This window comes from Hippopotamus amphibius, chromosome 6, assembly GCF_030028045.1.
Source record: "Hippopotamus amphibius kiboko isolate mHipAmp2 chromosome 6, mHipAmp2.hap2, whole genome shotgun sequence".
NCBI classification, from domain to species: Eukaryota; Metazoa; Chordata; class Mammalia; order Artiodactyla; family Hippopotamidae; genus Hippopotamus; species Hippopotamus amphibius.
The window spans coordinates 164,866,817-164,882,868 of record NC_080191.1 but is presented as its reverse complement, the minus strand read 5'-3'; positions in this window follow the sequence as shown (position 1 = coordinate 164,882,868).

Sequence of the window (16,052 nt, the reverse complement as noted above, 5' to 3'; positions counted from 1 at the left end):
AACATTTCCTGACATCATATACAAAAATAAACTCTAAATGGTTTAAGGACCTAAATGTAAGATATAGAGCCATAAAACTCCTAGAAAATAGCATAGGTAGAACACTCTTTGACATAAATTGTAGCAATACTTTCTTGGATCAGTTTCCTAAGGCAAAAGAAATAAAATGAAAAAGTAAACAAATGGGACCTAATTACACTTAAAAGCTTTTGCAGAGCAAAGAAAACCATCAGCAAAACAAAAAGACAATCTATGGAATGAAAGAAAATGTTTACAAATGATGAGACTGTCAAGGGGTTAATCTCCAAAATATACAAACAGCTCATACAACTCAATATCAAAAAAACCAAACAATCTAATCAAAAAATGGGCAGAGACTTGAATAGACATTTTTTCAATGACATACATATGGCCAACAGGCACATGAAAAGATGCTCAATATTGCTAATTATTCGGAAATACAAATTAAAACTACAATGAGGTATTGCCTCACACCTGTCAAAATGTGTATCCTCAAAAACTCTATAAAAAATAAATGCTGGAGAGGATGCAGAAAAAAGGGAACCCTCGTACACTATTGGTAGGAGTGTAAACTGGTACAGCCACCATGGAAAACAGTATGGAGTTCCTTAAAAAAAATAAAAATAGAGTTACCATATGATCCAGTAATCCCACTCTTGGGCATATATCCAGAAAAGACAAAAATTTGAATTTGAAAAGATATATGCTCCTCAATGGTCATAGCAGCACTATGTACAATAGCCAAGACATGGAAGCAACCTAAATGTTGATCAGCTGATGAATGGATAAAGAAGGTGTGGTATATATACGCAATGGAATACTACTCAGTCATAAAAAAAGAATGAAACATTGCCATTTGCAGCAATATAGATAGACCTAGAGAACATTATGCTTAGTGAAATGTCAGACAGAGAAAGACAAATACTGTATGATATCAATCACATGTGGAATCTACAAAATGTATATGCAAAACAAAAACAGACTCAGAGATATAGAAAGCAATCTTGTGTTTACCAAAGGAGAGTGGGAAGCAGGGAGAGACAAATTATTATAGATAAAATAGATAAGCAACAAAGATATACTGTATAGCACAGGAAATTATACCCATTATCTTGTAACAACCTATAACGGGGCATATCCTGCAAAAGTACTGAATCATTATGCTATACAGCTGAAACTAGCACAATATTATAAATCAACTACACTTCAATTTAAAAAAATGGTGTTTCTATGAGAGCAGAACTTTGCCTTTCTTTTCACAGCTGCGTCCTTGGTGCCTATAGAGGTACCTGACACATGGAAGGCACTCATAAAGAAATAATGAACGATTAATTCAATTTTCTGATAGTCTAGCCAAACCTTTCTCTTGAGTGCTAGACTATCATATCCACTTCCAATTAGATGTTTCATCAGGTGCCCCAAGCTCGACACTGACTATCAAGAATCTATTCCCTACAAACATATGGACACCAAGTGGGGAAAGTGGGGAGTGTTGGGGGGGGATGAATTGGGAGATTGGGATACCAAATTGTACACTCTAAATATATGCAGTTTATTGTAAAAACTAAAAAATTAAAAATAAAAAAAAAATCTACTCCCTTTCTCTCCAAAGCTGCCCTTTGCCCTTTCTCTATTGCTGTAAATGGTAGACCTGCCACCCTATTCCTCAGATTAGAAACCTGGTTTCTAGTTTTTCTTAACGCTTCTCTCTCATTTACGAGTCACATCAAAATTATTAACAAATGTTATAGATTTTACTTTTCCAGTATTTACCAGAACCATCCACATTTTCCATCCCCACTGCCATCACCAGCATCACTCTGCTATGGTTTCCTAACTGGTCTCCCTGCCAACCTACCTCGGCAACATATTAGTTTTGTAACTTTAGACACATTTCTTAACTTCGTAATGCCTCAGTTTCCTCACCTCTCAACCTGGGTTGACCTCTTAATGTTATTGTGGTAGGTTAGTGTCCCCCCAAAATTCATGTCTACCCATAACCTCAGAATGTAATCATTTGCAGATGTTGTCAAGTTAAAATGCAGTCATACTGCACTAGGATGAGCCCCAATCAATGACTATTGTCTTTATAAGAGGATGGGAATTTGGACACAGAGACAGAGACAGGGGAAGGAAATGTGAGACATGGGGAAGAATGCCATGTAAAGAAGAAGGCAGAGATTGGAATGATGACTCTATCAGTCAAGGAATGCCAAGGATTGCTGGAAACCACAAGAAGATAGCAAGAAACAAAGAAAGACTCTCAACCATAGCCTTCAGAGACAGCATCGCATGACCTTGTAGACATCTTGATTTCAGACTTCTGGCCTCCAGACCTGAGAAAAAATTCTGTTACTCTAAGTTACTCAGTTTGCTGCAATTTGTTACAGCAGCCCTAGGAAACTAATACAGTTATTGCTGAGGATTAAGTAGGACAATTTTTTCTGTAGATAACTTATAGCTGTACCTGTATTAAGCATGCAATAAAAGTTAGTTATTATTTTATTTTCATTATCATTATGAATCCAGATTGAAACTCAAAATGTAAATACGATCAGGGCACATTCTGACCACACACCCACCTCTGCATACTTCTTCTCCTTCATTCAGTCTTCTCCGACTCTACAGACCTTCTTTCAAATCCTTGTGCTCTCCCATCTCCAAGCATTCTAACATGCTATTCCCTCTGTCTGAAGCAGTCCTCCCTTTCTTTCTCCTCCTTTAGGATTCTGTGTAAAGTCCTTTAAGGGAGGTTTTCCTGATTAGGAGAGATCCCTTTTGAATCCTTTAATACTCTCTACTTTTATCTTCTGCTACTTTCATCGAGTCGTATATCATTATATCACATTCCTAGTTACTCTGTAAACTCTAAAAGGACTGGCCACAATTGTTCTGGTCTTTGTGCTTGCCAGTACCTGACATATAGTCAGCAGTAACTCAATAAATATATATTACATAAATAAATGAATAAGATTATTTAATTACAATGCAATAAATAAAATAATAAAGATACAATCATAGCCCATAAAGGGAGAACAGATGGGCAGGCTCTCATGCCACCTAGGACAAACTATAAGTCATAAAATTTTATGGATAGGAAGTCTCTGAAGCGCTTTATTTTAGCCCCTTCCTGTATTTTATGATCCAGAAACTGAGTGAGGTAAAGCATTTGCCTAAAGCTGAATAGCAAACAATGGCAAAACTAGAACCAGAATTCCTTTTCCTCTCCAAAGAGTTCTTCCATAGCATTATGCTGCTTATACTAAGAGAGATGGAGCTGGGACTTCTTTTTTTTTATTATTTTTATTTTTTTAAGCTCTTTATTGGAATATAATTGCTTTACACTGTTGTGCCAGTTTTTGCTGTACAACAAAGTGAATCAGCTGTATTTATACATGTATCCCCATATCCCCTCCATCCCAAGACCTTTAAAAAATAAATGAATAAGAGATAATGCCACTGAAGGAATGAACCTGGGGAAAACACTAGATTTGTTTACAGAGGATGGAAATAATAGTGATGAGATGAGATCATGTTCAAATGACTGCAAGATTGCCAAATAGGGTGGTTCAAAACTGATAGGAAGTAACTCAAATTCCTTAAGTGCAGTCAGAGAATGTGTAACTAAGGGAGGATAAATTAAATTCCTAAAGTGCAGCAAGTGTGTGATTTGGGGAGGAGGAGAAGAGAAATTCCCTAAATTGAGATATGCCGCAGAGAGAACAGAGAATTTATGAAAGACCTGTTATCTAACAGTATCCATCCAAGCCCAAATCCTGCCTGCCTACCTGTCCCTTATAGCTCTCGCCAGCTGTCTGTCTCCCTGGATGCCACCAGAGTGGATAAGATAACAAGAAATAGGAACTAACAATGCAGTTTAACACAGATAACAGAGCAGCACTGCTGTATTAGGGCAGGGAAGAGTGTCTTTAGTCAGATTCCTTTACATCCTAAATCCATAAATTCCAGTGTTAACACTGGTGTTCAGTTAACTTCCTCTGTCCTGGAATTCTGCCTATTTATCTTACACTTTTCTCTGAGTAAAAGCCCAGTCTTCCTATTCACTCTACTTATACTTGTGGGTAGATAGAATTATACCTACTCAATCAACCAATCTGGAAAACTCGTAGTTACCTGATCCTCTTCTGCCAATATCCAATCAGTTATCAAATCCCAACCAAACCTCTAATATGGACAAGAAGATTTCTTACAGCTTGGTCTCAGTTAACTTTTACAATATTTTCTCCAATTGCTTATCCTCATATACCCTACACTCTGGCCACACTGTCCTCTGAAATCTTTACATACAGTAAGTCCCCTACATACAAACCTTCAAGTTGAGAACTTTCAAAGATGCAAATGTGCACTCTCATGTGCAAACACGTAAGTTAGCTCACGTGTCTAGTGTACATTGTCATGTGCGTGCATCCTCTACAAGTGGTTCTGTTTTTGTGCACTTTACTGTGCAGTACTGTATAGAGTACAGTAGCACAATATCTTTATTTCAAGCCCAGGATGTCCAGAAGCAAGCGTAAATGTAGTGGTGATGTAGCTGGTACTGCTAAGATGTGCCAAGCGATAACAATGGAAACAAAAGTGCAAATAATTCAGATAGTAGAGTGAGGAGAAAAGATGGTAGACATCGCTCATTCTTATAACATGAATCGTTCAACCATCGGCACATTTCTAAAGAACAAGGACAAAATCATGGAATATGTGAAGTCTGCTATGCTGATGATGTTGACAATAATACCGAAGAAGCATGGAAAAGTGATGGAGGAGATAGAGAAACTGTTCAGTGTGTGGATGCAGGTCAACCTCAGCACTGAGTCCTGCTCAGTTTAACGCTGATTCAAGAGAAAGCTAAAAGCCTTTATGAAGACTTGAAGAAGACACATAGTGAGGAATCAGGGGGCATCTTTTAATTCCAGCCATGGCTTGTTTTATCTGTTCAAGGCTAGAGCCAATCTTCACAATGTAAAAGTCAGTGGCGAGGCAGCGAGTGCAGATACAGTAGCTGCCCAGGAATTTCCTGAAATGTTTTGAGAAATTATTGATGAAAGCAGGTATTTACCCGAGCAGGTTTTCAATGTGGATGAGACAGGACTATACTGGAAGAGGATGCCAGACTGCAGTTACCTCAGTAAGGAGGAAAAGTTGATGCCAGGCTATAAAGCAGCAAAGGATAGGCTGTTGTTTGGTGGCAATGCTCTCAGTGATATGAAGCTGAAGCGCCTCTTAGTGTATCATTCAGAGAAGCCAAGAGCCCTTCAAAACATGGCCAAAGGCTCTCTCCCTGTTGTGTGGAAGAGTAACCCCAAAGCCTGGGTTACACAGACCATTTTCCAGGACTGGTTTTTCCAACACTTTATCCTGGAGGTAGAGAAATATTGCTTGGAGAAGGATGTCCCATTCAATATTCTTTTGCTGCTCAACAATGCTCCAGGCCACCCCCCATTCATAGGTGACTTTCATCCCAGCATCAAAGTAGTGCATCTGCCACCAAACACTACATCACTCATCCAACCTATGGACCAGGGAGTTATAGCAACTTTCAAGAACTGTTGTTTACATCACATTTTCATCAGGCAGCAAAGGTAAGTGATGAATCAGGAACAACCCTGCAACAATTTTGGAAGGACTATACCATCTACAAGGCCATAAAAAACACTGACTTCGCTTGGCATGAGGTTATGGCTGTCACCATGAATGGGTTTTGGAAGAACCTTTGCCCACAGTTTGGTCATGATTTTCGTGGATTTGAGAAGGTGGATGAGGAATCCAAAGAGGTCTTCAGCAACACAGTGACACTCAATGAGAAGCTAGAGCTAGATATGCAAGAGGACAACTTCACTGAACTCCTTGCTGTGCAATACAAGGAGCTTACTAATAAAGGCCTGGTGGAATAGGAGGCCCAAAGAAAGGCCGAAGAGACACAAGAGGAAAAAGAAGTAACTGAAGAACTGAAGAGATTCAGGATGCAGGAAATGGCAAGGGAACTTTCTTTATTTGAGGAGGCACTGTTAGTTTTTGAGGCTCAAGACCCGAACATAGAACGGTACACAAAGGTTGCAGCAGCCATTCAGAATGCAATCCAGTGCTACAATGTCATCTATGACAAGAAAAAAAGAGCTACTCCCCAGACATCACTGGATCATTTTTTCAAAAGGGTAGATAGACTCGAATCTGTCAAGGAACTAGAACCTGTGCCATCAACGTCACATGTGAGTGAAAGTGCAACTTGCCCTCCATCTCCTGTTCCTGACGGTCCTTCAGCTGCACCATCTCCCACCTCATCTCCCTCCTCCAGGCAAGGGATAATTTAGTTATTTATTTAATTCTGAATGTTTTGCCAAAGTAAAATTTTGGGCTAAAATTATATATTCAGACACAATTTTAATATATTATATAATTTTAATATATCTCACATATATATTATATATAACATATAATAAAGTATCCACCATGTTTAATTTTGAAGTCTACATACATATTATATACATTAGTCATTACTCCACTATACTTACATGAAAATTTAGAGTTAGCAATTTATATGCACATTAAACTCATCAAATGTTAACGACAGTTTAAATAATATTTAATAGGCATTTCTTTGTAATTCTTTTAATAGTAGTAGCGAGTGTGATTAAAGTAATTAAATATTGCCCCTGGGAAATGAATGCCTAAAAAATCCATGTATGGATTTTTGAAGAATTTAAGAAATTAATCAGAGATGTTTGTGTAATGTAGCAATTTCTTTGAAGACATATATTCAGGTAAAGAAATTAGGCAATTCTGTGCTTTATAACCTTAGAGTGATGGCTATCCCTAATTATGTGGTTTCACAGTCACGTGCTTATAACTCTTTATAATAACTATCAAAATAGGAATGATTCAACATTAAGACCACAAGGTCATACAAGGTAAGAGTAAATGTATTTGTTAGTCTGATCAGATCACTCCTTGCTTGTCCCTACTTTATTAGTCAGGGCTGTGACAGGAAATCAATGTCACACACAAATGGGGCAATGGAGATGAGTTAAATGAAGGGACTGTTTTCAAAGATATGAGCAAGATCAAAGGAACGGTAAAAACCTCAGGACTCTCAACAGGAGAAAGCCACTACCAGAAAAGGGGGAGGGCCTTTACCAAAACCAGGCAAGAGAGCTGTAGTTACAGGAAATGACCGCCAGATGAGATTGTGGTCTTAGCTAGAGGAAATCAGCCATTGCCACACTCAATTGATTTGGATCAGGTAACCTGGAAGTAGAGCATAAGACAGGCAGGCCTGTGCAAGTGATCTTTGAGGAAGTACTCAGCTGAAATCTGTAAGGGAGTAAGAAGAGTGAGAAAAGGAAAGGATGAAGTTAGGCCAAAATGCAATTCCAGGAGAGAGGCTCAATCTAATCCCATAGGACACTTCAGAACATAGATTGTAGCTAGAGGTTTTCCTGCCCAGAGAAAGGAGGGCTTCACTTTCTTATCTGTGCCTTAGACAGTTATTGGAGACTGTCTGACTCCTGTGGGAGGAGACAGTTTAACTTCTCAGAAATCTCTGGGTGTGACAGTTTCAATCAGCCTAGGGCAATCCTCCAGAGAAACATGCCAGCTTGAGCAGTTATCAGCCAAGACTAGCCCAGTCTAAGCTCTTCTTATCCATTCTCAGCTTCTTCAGAACTGGGGTTGGTCGAAATTTGCTAAACAACTTGTAAGAGGACCATTAGTAGGATGAATTACTGCCTTCTTTGCTTCAATTTGTTTTAAATTTGTAAGTGAAATTCATCATCTCCTTCTCCTACACATCTAAATTTCTCTTATTGTCAGCTAGAACTTCAGATGGCCTCAGTAGCTTGTTTGGTGAGACGATTCAGACTCTCATAGTTGAGATGCTTGATACCATCATTACCATACCTTTACCAGGCAATGATTGCTGTACTTGTTCATTTATACTTAAGTTAGGCATGGAAGTACCAAGAAATATCCTGTATTCACCTAAGTACCAAACACATTCCTTCATGCTCCCATTAAGTAACAGCAACCATACCTCCTTAGGATCATCAGGTTAAAATACTGAAGTGTATACAATTGTGCCAGTATGGTAACTTCTTCCTTTGCTTGCTGGTCAATTGGAAAAACTCTAAATGATCAACTGTCAGCCATGGCTTAAGTATAGTGGGACTTTTGCAATGTCTTTGAGCCAAAACATTCCTCTTCTGGGAAATAGGACCTCATCTAAGCCCACAGGGTCTTAAGTTGATGAAACAGAAAACACAAATTCTCCCAGTCAGGCCCTGGAGTGATTGCAAAGTGGAGCCACTCCTTCCTCCATCTCTTGGTTTCTGAACTCAAGTATTCTATGGGACACAGCACCATATATGGCCATTGCTTTAGGATAAAGGTACTGCTCTCTGAAGGACAGTGTCCCCATTACAGGGTATCATCTCCAAACTGGTATTGCAGATGTACCTTAAATGGGCATTTTCATGCTCTATCAGGTCAGCAGCCTCCAAATGCTTCAATATATGGTAACAAACACAAGAGGATTTATTTGCCATGTTCCCATCATTGTGCTTCTTTTGCCGCTAAAAAACTGAGGAGAAAAAAATGGATGACCCCACTTTATAGATCACTCTGTGAGTGCTTACATATGACCCTGACTGAGATACTGCTAGGAAAAAAAAAAAAAAGTAAACACATACTCAGAATATGTGTCACTCTGCCCAAGACAAATTATTGCCCTTGTTAGGATAAGAAGGGCCCAGTGTAATCAAATTACCATCAAGTGTCTGGGTGGTTTCCTCAAAGTATGGTATGTATCAGGGGTTCAGCATTAGAATCTGTTTCCAAACAGAACAGACATTTAGCTGGGGCATTGGCTAGATCAACTTCAGTGAGAAGGGAGCCCATGCTATTCGTTCCAGAGATAGTCTCCATCTCTGTCATCACAGCTATTTCATTCATGAATCTATTCAGCAAGCACGGAAGTTGGTTTATAATTTATTGGGCCAGTCATTCTCCACACCTGGTTAACATACTATAGTAAACTCCTCTTATTTTGTGTCCATTCCTGCTTGTCCACCCACATTCATCTTCCTTACACATCCTTGTCCCTAAACTGCCAGTTTTGTTCCTTATATGCCTCCAACCAATTAACCAAGTCATTCATCACTGTCTATGCATTCCTGTCTATCTTTTGAGCCACCTGTCTCTCAACAAAATTGGAGATGAGCAATACTGATCAGAGCCCTCTCTACTGTTCGAATTTTCTCATCACTACTGTCTTTCAAGTCTTCCTCTGAGTGGGCTGTACTGCAACAGCAGCCTATTTGGGGCCCAAACTAAAACACCGAGCTGAACTATCTATGGACCAAGTCTGGGTTGTTTTCTTCTCCTCCCAAGTTGGTCATAAAGAATCACCCATTAGACCACAATTGTAAGCTGTGTGAGTGGTATGTTTTGAGACTGTACTGGGTGACATGGAAGTCTGAGATTCTTTTTGTCCAGCTTACTTATGCCCTTTGGACCCGCTTAAGGCTGATCTAAGATGTAACCCTTTCATTTTTATAAATAATTGCTGCCTGGGCTGCTAAAGTTTATGATTTGGTGGGTCTGATGGCCACCAACTCACAATGAGCAGCTCTGGTGTCACAGTTACTTGATGTCCCTTGGCCAGATATTTATGCTACCTATGATCCTGACTACCAAGGAGAAATTGGACTACTACTCTACAACAGAGGTAAGGAAAAGTGTGTCTGAAATACAGGAGATCTGTTAGGGCATCTCTTAGTATTGCTAAAGCCCTGTGATTAAGGTCAATGGAAAAGCCCAACAACCTAATCCAGGAAGAACAATCAGTAGCCCAGACACTTTGGAAATGAAGGTTTCAGTCACTATGCTACATAAAGAACCATGACTAGCTAAGGTACTTGCTAAAGGCAAAGGAAATATAGAATGGGTAGTAGAACAAGGTATTTATAAATACCAGTTATGACCATGTGACTACCATCACAAACAATGACTATAACTGTCATGAGTATTTCCCCCTAATTTTGTTATGAATAAATTTTGTGTATATTTATAATATACTAAGCAAATAGCCTTGATTTCTTTCCTCTCTTATGTCCCTACCATATAGCATAAGATTTATTGACTTTCTATCAGCATTTAAGTATTATTACTTTTAAATCATAGTATTTAAGTTATGGGATAGCAGGAGTAGAGCAAATATCACTCAAGGATTTTAATTCCTCCTCTGGAGAAAAGATTAGTGCATTTTCAGTTGTATGCAGAATAGTTACATCATGTCAGGTAGTTTTACTACTTGGTTATTATCTTTATTTGGAGATTAAGTATGGTTTAAGAAGATGTGTATAGGGGAGGAAAACAAGATGTCAGAGTAGGAGGATGCAGAGTTAACCTCCCCCAATGAACACATCAAAAATACATCTCCCTGTGGAGCAATTCTCACTGAAAACAAACTGGAGACTGTCAGAAAGACCTTTACACATCCAAGGCTGTAAGAAAGATCCACGTGGATTCAGGTAGGAAGAGAAGAGAAGTGATCATGTCAGGACCTTTGCCCCTAGTAGGGGACACAGAAGAGAAGGAGGATGACACAGACTCAGAGATCCTGCCTGGGGAATGAGCAGTTTGAACCACATATGTCGGAGACCCAGAGCCCAAGTCCCCTTATCTGGTTTGAAAAACAGTGAACTGACTGTGGGGCTGCAAGAAGCCTAGACTCCACTCATGAGGAGCACACACACTTGCTTACTTCAGAAACAGGCTGGGGGAAGCTGATTATAACTGCCCAGGACTCTAGCTGGTTTCCTACAACCATCCCAGCATGCACCCCAGCCCAGGACTAGAGTCCTCTCCAACTCCTCTTGCTCCACAGTGCAGCTCCACACTAGGGTGAAGGCTGCCACAGCTGAGGAAAGAATGCAGTTGAGGGGGACAAAGGTGATTTGGACTCAGCATAGCATCTGAGTGGGGCAAGGGCAATCTTTACTGGTGCTCATCAAAGCAGCAGATCAGGATTGGTCTGGAACTCTAACTGATGTGCTGAGACCACTGCAATGCACACTCTAGCCTACACCAGGTACCCACTCCACCCCCTCTTGCTCTAGCACTGCTCATCTCTGGGGTGAGGGTGCTGGTGCTGGGAACTGAAAGAGAACACACTTAGTGGGAACAGGAACAGCTCAGACCAGATCCTCAGGGCTTCTATTCCAGCAACCTGGGACCCAATCCCACTCCCAATAAAGTAGTGTTGACCACTAAGCAGAGGAAAAGTCCTAGCTCCTACCTGGTTCTGGCTCTAGACTCTCCATCTCCAGCCCCACCTTCCACAAAGGTGATAGCTGGTAGCACATCTTGAGGGAAGACATGACTTATGCTCACTTCAGATCTAGTTCTCTCACCAAAGCCAATGGGCACACACAGTCAACATATATGAAATCAATGGTAACAACAGATCAAAAACCTACAATAGATACACAAAAACTAAAGAGAAAGAACACAAGTATACCACTAAAGTAAATTATCAAACCACGAGGGAAGAAATTAAAAGAAGAGAACAGAGAACTACAAAAACAATACGAAACCAAGTGACAAAACAGCAATAAGTGTATACCTATCAATAATCACTTTACTTGTCAATGGATTAAATGCTCCACTCAAAAGACATAGGGTAACTGATTGGGAAAGAAAGAAAAAAAAAAAACATTTTATGCTGCTTGCAAGATACTCATTTCAGAGCTAAAGAAACCCACAGAGTAAAAGTGAAGGGATAGAAAAAGATATTTCATGCAAACGGAAACAACAACAAAGCTAGGGTAGCAATACTCATACTAGACAAAACAGGCTTTAAAACAAACACTATAATATAAAGCAAAGAGAGGAATTATATAATGATAAAGGAGTCAATACAAGAAAAGAACATAATATGTGTTAACATGTATGTACCTAATATAGGAACACCTAAATATATAAAGCAAATTTTTTTTTATTTTTTTTATTTTTTTGGGGGTACACCAGGTTCAATCAACTGTTTTTATACACATATCCCCATATTCCCTCCCTTCCTTGACGCCCCCACTCCTCGAGTCCCCCCCACCCTCCCTGCCCCAGTCCTCTAAGGCATCTTCCATCCTCGAGTTGGACTCCCTTTGTTATACGACAATTTCCCACTGACTATTTTACAGTTGGTAGTATATATATGTCTGTGCTACTGAGAAGAAGCGAGAGAGTATAAAGCAAATTTTAACAGACAAAAAGGGAGAGATTTACAAGTATGCAACAATAATATGTGACTTTAACACCCCACATACATCAACTGACATATCATCCAGACAGAAAATTGATAAGGAAATAGCAGTTTTAAATGACACATTAGAACAGCTGGACATAATAGATACCTACAGTATGTTTCATCCAAAAACAGCAGAATCTAAATTCTTTTCAAGTGCACAATGAACATTTTCCAGGACAGATCACAAAACAAGTCCCAAAAAATTTAAGGGATGGAAATTAATCAAGCATATTTTCTGGCTATGATGGTATGAAACTAGAAATCAATTACAGAAAGAAAATGGGGGGAAAATACATGTGGAGACTAAATAACATGCTACTAAACAACCAATGAGTCAATGAAGAAATCAAAGAGGAAATCAGAAAATACCTCAAGACAAATGAAAAATACAGCTTTCCAAAATCTATGGGACACAGCAGAAGTAATTCTAAGAGGGCAGTTTATAGCAAAACAGGACTACCTCAAGAAATAAGAAATATCTCAAACAAACAATATAAACTAGTATCATCAAGAATTAAAAAAAGAAAAACACAGTCCAAAGTCAGCAGAAAGAAGGAAATAATAAAGATTAGAGAGAAAAAAAATGAAATAGAGACAAAAAAAAAAAAGCAATAAAAAAGATCAGTGAAACCAAGATCTAGTTTTTTGAAAAGATAAAATTGATAAGCCTTTAGCCAGGCTCATCAAGAAATAAAGAGAAAGCATGCAAACACATGGGAGAAGAAATAAAAGAGTAGAAATAACAACCAATATTAAAGAGATATGTAAAGTCATATGAAAAGTTATATGCCAATAAAATGGACAATCTAGAAGAAATGGATAAATTTCTAGAAACATACAATCTTCCAAGACTGAACCAGGAAGAAACAGACAATAAGAACAGACTGATCTTTAGTAGTGAAAATGAATTTAGAATAAAAAATCTCCCAGCAAACCAAAGGTCAGAACCTGATGGCTTCATAGGTGAATTCTACCAAACATATAAAGAAAAGCTAATACATCAAACTATTTCCAAAAATTAAAGAGGACAGAACACTCACAAATTCATTCTATGAGGCTACCATTACCCTGATACCAAAACCAGACAAAGACTCTACAGAAAAAGCAAATTATAGGCCAATATCTCCAATGAATAAAGATGTAAAAATCCTCAACAAAAATTTGCAAATAGAATTCAAATATATATAAAAAAGATCATACACCATGATCAAGTGGAATTTATTCCAGGGATGCAAGAATGGTTCAATATCCACAAATCAATCAGTACCATACACCATGCTATCAAAAGGAAGGATAAAAATTACATGATCATCTCAATAGAGGCAAAAATATCATTTAATAAAATTCAACATCCATTTATGATACAAACTCTGGTTACAATGGTATAGAGGGAACATATCTCAACATAATAAAGATGACTTATGACAAATCCACAGCTAACATCATTCTATTAGTGAAAAGCTGAGAGATTTTCCTCTAAAATCAGGAACAAGATAAGGATGCCCATTCTTGCCACTTCCATGAATATAGTACTGAAAGTCCTAGCCACAGCAATCAAACAAGAAAAAGAAATAAAAGGCATCCAAAATGGAAGGGAAGAAGTAAAACTGTTACTATTTGTAGATAACATAATACCATATACAGAAAACCCTAAAGTCTCCGCCAAAAACTATTAGAATAAATGAATTCAGTAAAGTTCTAGGATACAAAATTAATATACACAAATCTGTTGCTTTTCTATACACTAATAATGAACTACCAGAAAAAGAAGGAATAAAACAATCCTGTTTAAAATTGCATCAAAAAGAATAAAATAACTAGAAAGAAACTTAACCAAGGAGGTGAAAGACCTATACTCTGAAAACTAAAAAACACTGATGAAGGAAATTGAAGATGATACAAATGGAAAGATATCCTGTGCTCTTGGATTAGAAGAATTAATATTGGTAAAATGTACATATTACCCAAAGCAAATTACATACTTAATGTGATCCTTATCAAAATACCCATGACACTTTTCACAGTCTAGAACAAATAATCCTAAAATTTATATGGAACCATAAAAGACCCTGAATTGCCAAAGCAACCTTAAGAAAAAAAGAACAAAGCTGAAGGTATCAAGTTCCCTGAATTCAGAGTATACTGCAAAGGTACAGTAATCAATACAGTATGGTACTGGCACACAAACAGATACATAAATCAGTGGAACAGAATAGAGAGCACAGAAATAAACACATGCACTTATGGTCAATTAATCTATTACAAGAAAGACAAGAATATACAATGGAAAAAAGACGGTCTCTTCAGTAAGGAGTGCTGGGAAATCTGGACAGTCACATGTAAAAGAAAACAATTATAGTATTTTCCCGCACCACATACAAAAGTAAAATCAAAATGGATTAAAGATCTAAATGTAAGACTGTAAATCATAAAACTCCTAGAAGAAAACATAGGTAGAACACGCTTTGACATAAATCATAGCAATATTTTTTTTCTATCTGTTCCTAAGGCAAAAGAAAAAAAGGAAAAATAAACAAATGGGACCTAATTAAACTTAAAAGTTTTTGCACAGCAAGGAAAATAATCAGCAAAATGAAAAGACAACCTACTAAATGAAGAAAATATTTGCAAATGATATAACTGATAAAGGGTTAGTATCCAAAATATGTAAACAGCTCATACAACTCAATATGAAAAAAACAAGCAACCCAATTTAAAAATGGGAAAAAATACCTGAATAGACATTTTTCCAGCAAAGACATACAGATGGCCAACATGCACATGAAAAAATGCTCAACACTGCTAATCATCAGAGAAATGCCAATCAAAACCACAGTGAGCATACTGTATTAGTTTTTCTCTTTCTGATTTACTTCACTCTTTATGACAGACTCTAGGTCCATCCACCTCACTACAAATACATATATATGGAATCTAGGAAAATGGTACTGATGAACCTAGAGACAGGGCAAGAATAAAGATGCATATATAGAGTACAGACTTGAGGACACGGGGGCAGGGGAGGGGAAGGCGAGGCTGGGATGTAGTGAGAGAGTAGCATTGACATATACACACTACCAAATGTAAAATAAATAACTAGTGGGAAACTGCTGCATAGCACAGGGAGATCAGCTTGGCGCTTTGTGACAAACTAGAGGGGTGGAATGGGGAAGGTGGGAGGGAAGCTCAAGAGGGAGAGGATATGGGGATATATGTATAAATATAGCTGATTCACTTTGTTGTACAACAGAAACTAACACAACACTGTAAAGCAATTATACTCCAACAAAGATGCCTGAAAAAAAACACAGCGAGACATCACATCACACCTTTCAGAATGGCTCTCATCAAAAAGACTACAAATTACAAATGTTGGTGAGGATATGAAGAAAAGGAAACCCTTGTACACTGTTGATGAGAATGTATATTGGTGCAGCCACTATGGAAAACAGAATGGCGGTTCCTCAAAAAACTAAAACTAAAACTACCATATAATCCGTCAATTCTACTTCTGGGTATGTACCCCAAGAAAACAAAAACACTAATTTGAAAAGATACATATATGTCAATGTTCATAACAGCACTGTTTGCAATAGCCAAGATATGGAAGCAACCTAAGTGTCCATCCACAGATGAATGGATACAGAAGCTGTGGTATATATACATGGAATATATAATAATGGAATATTACTCGCCCACACAAAAGAATGAAATTTTG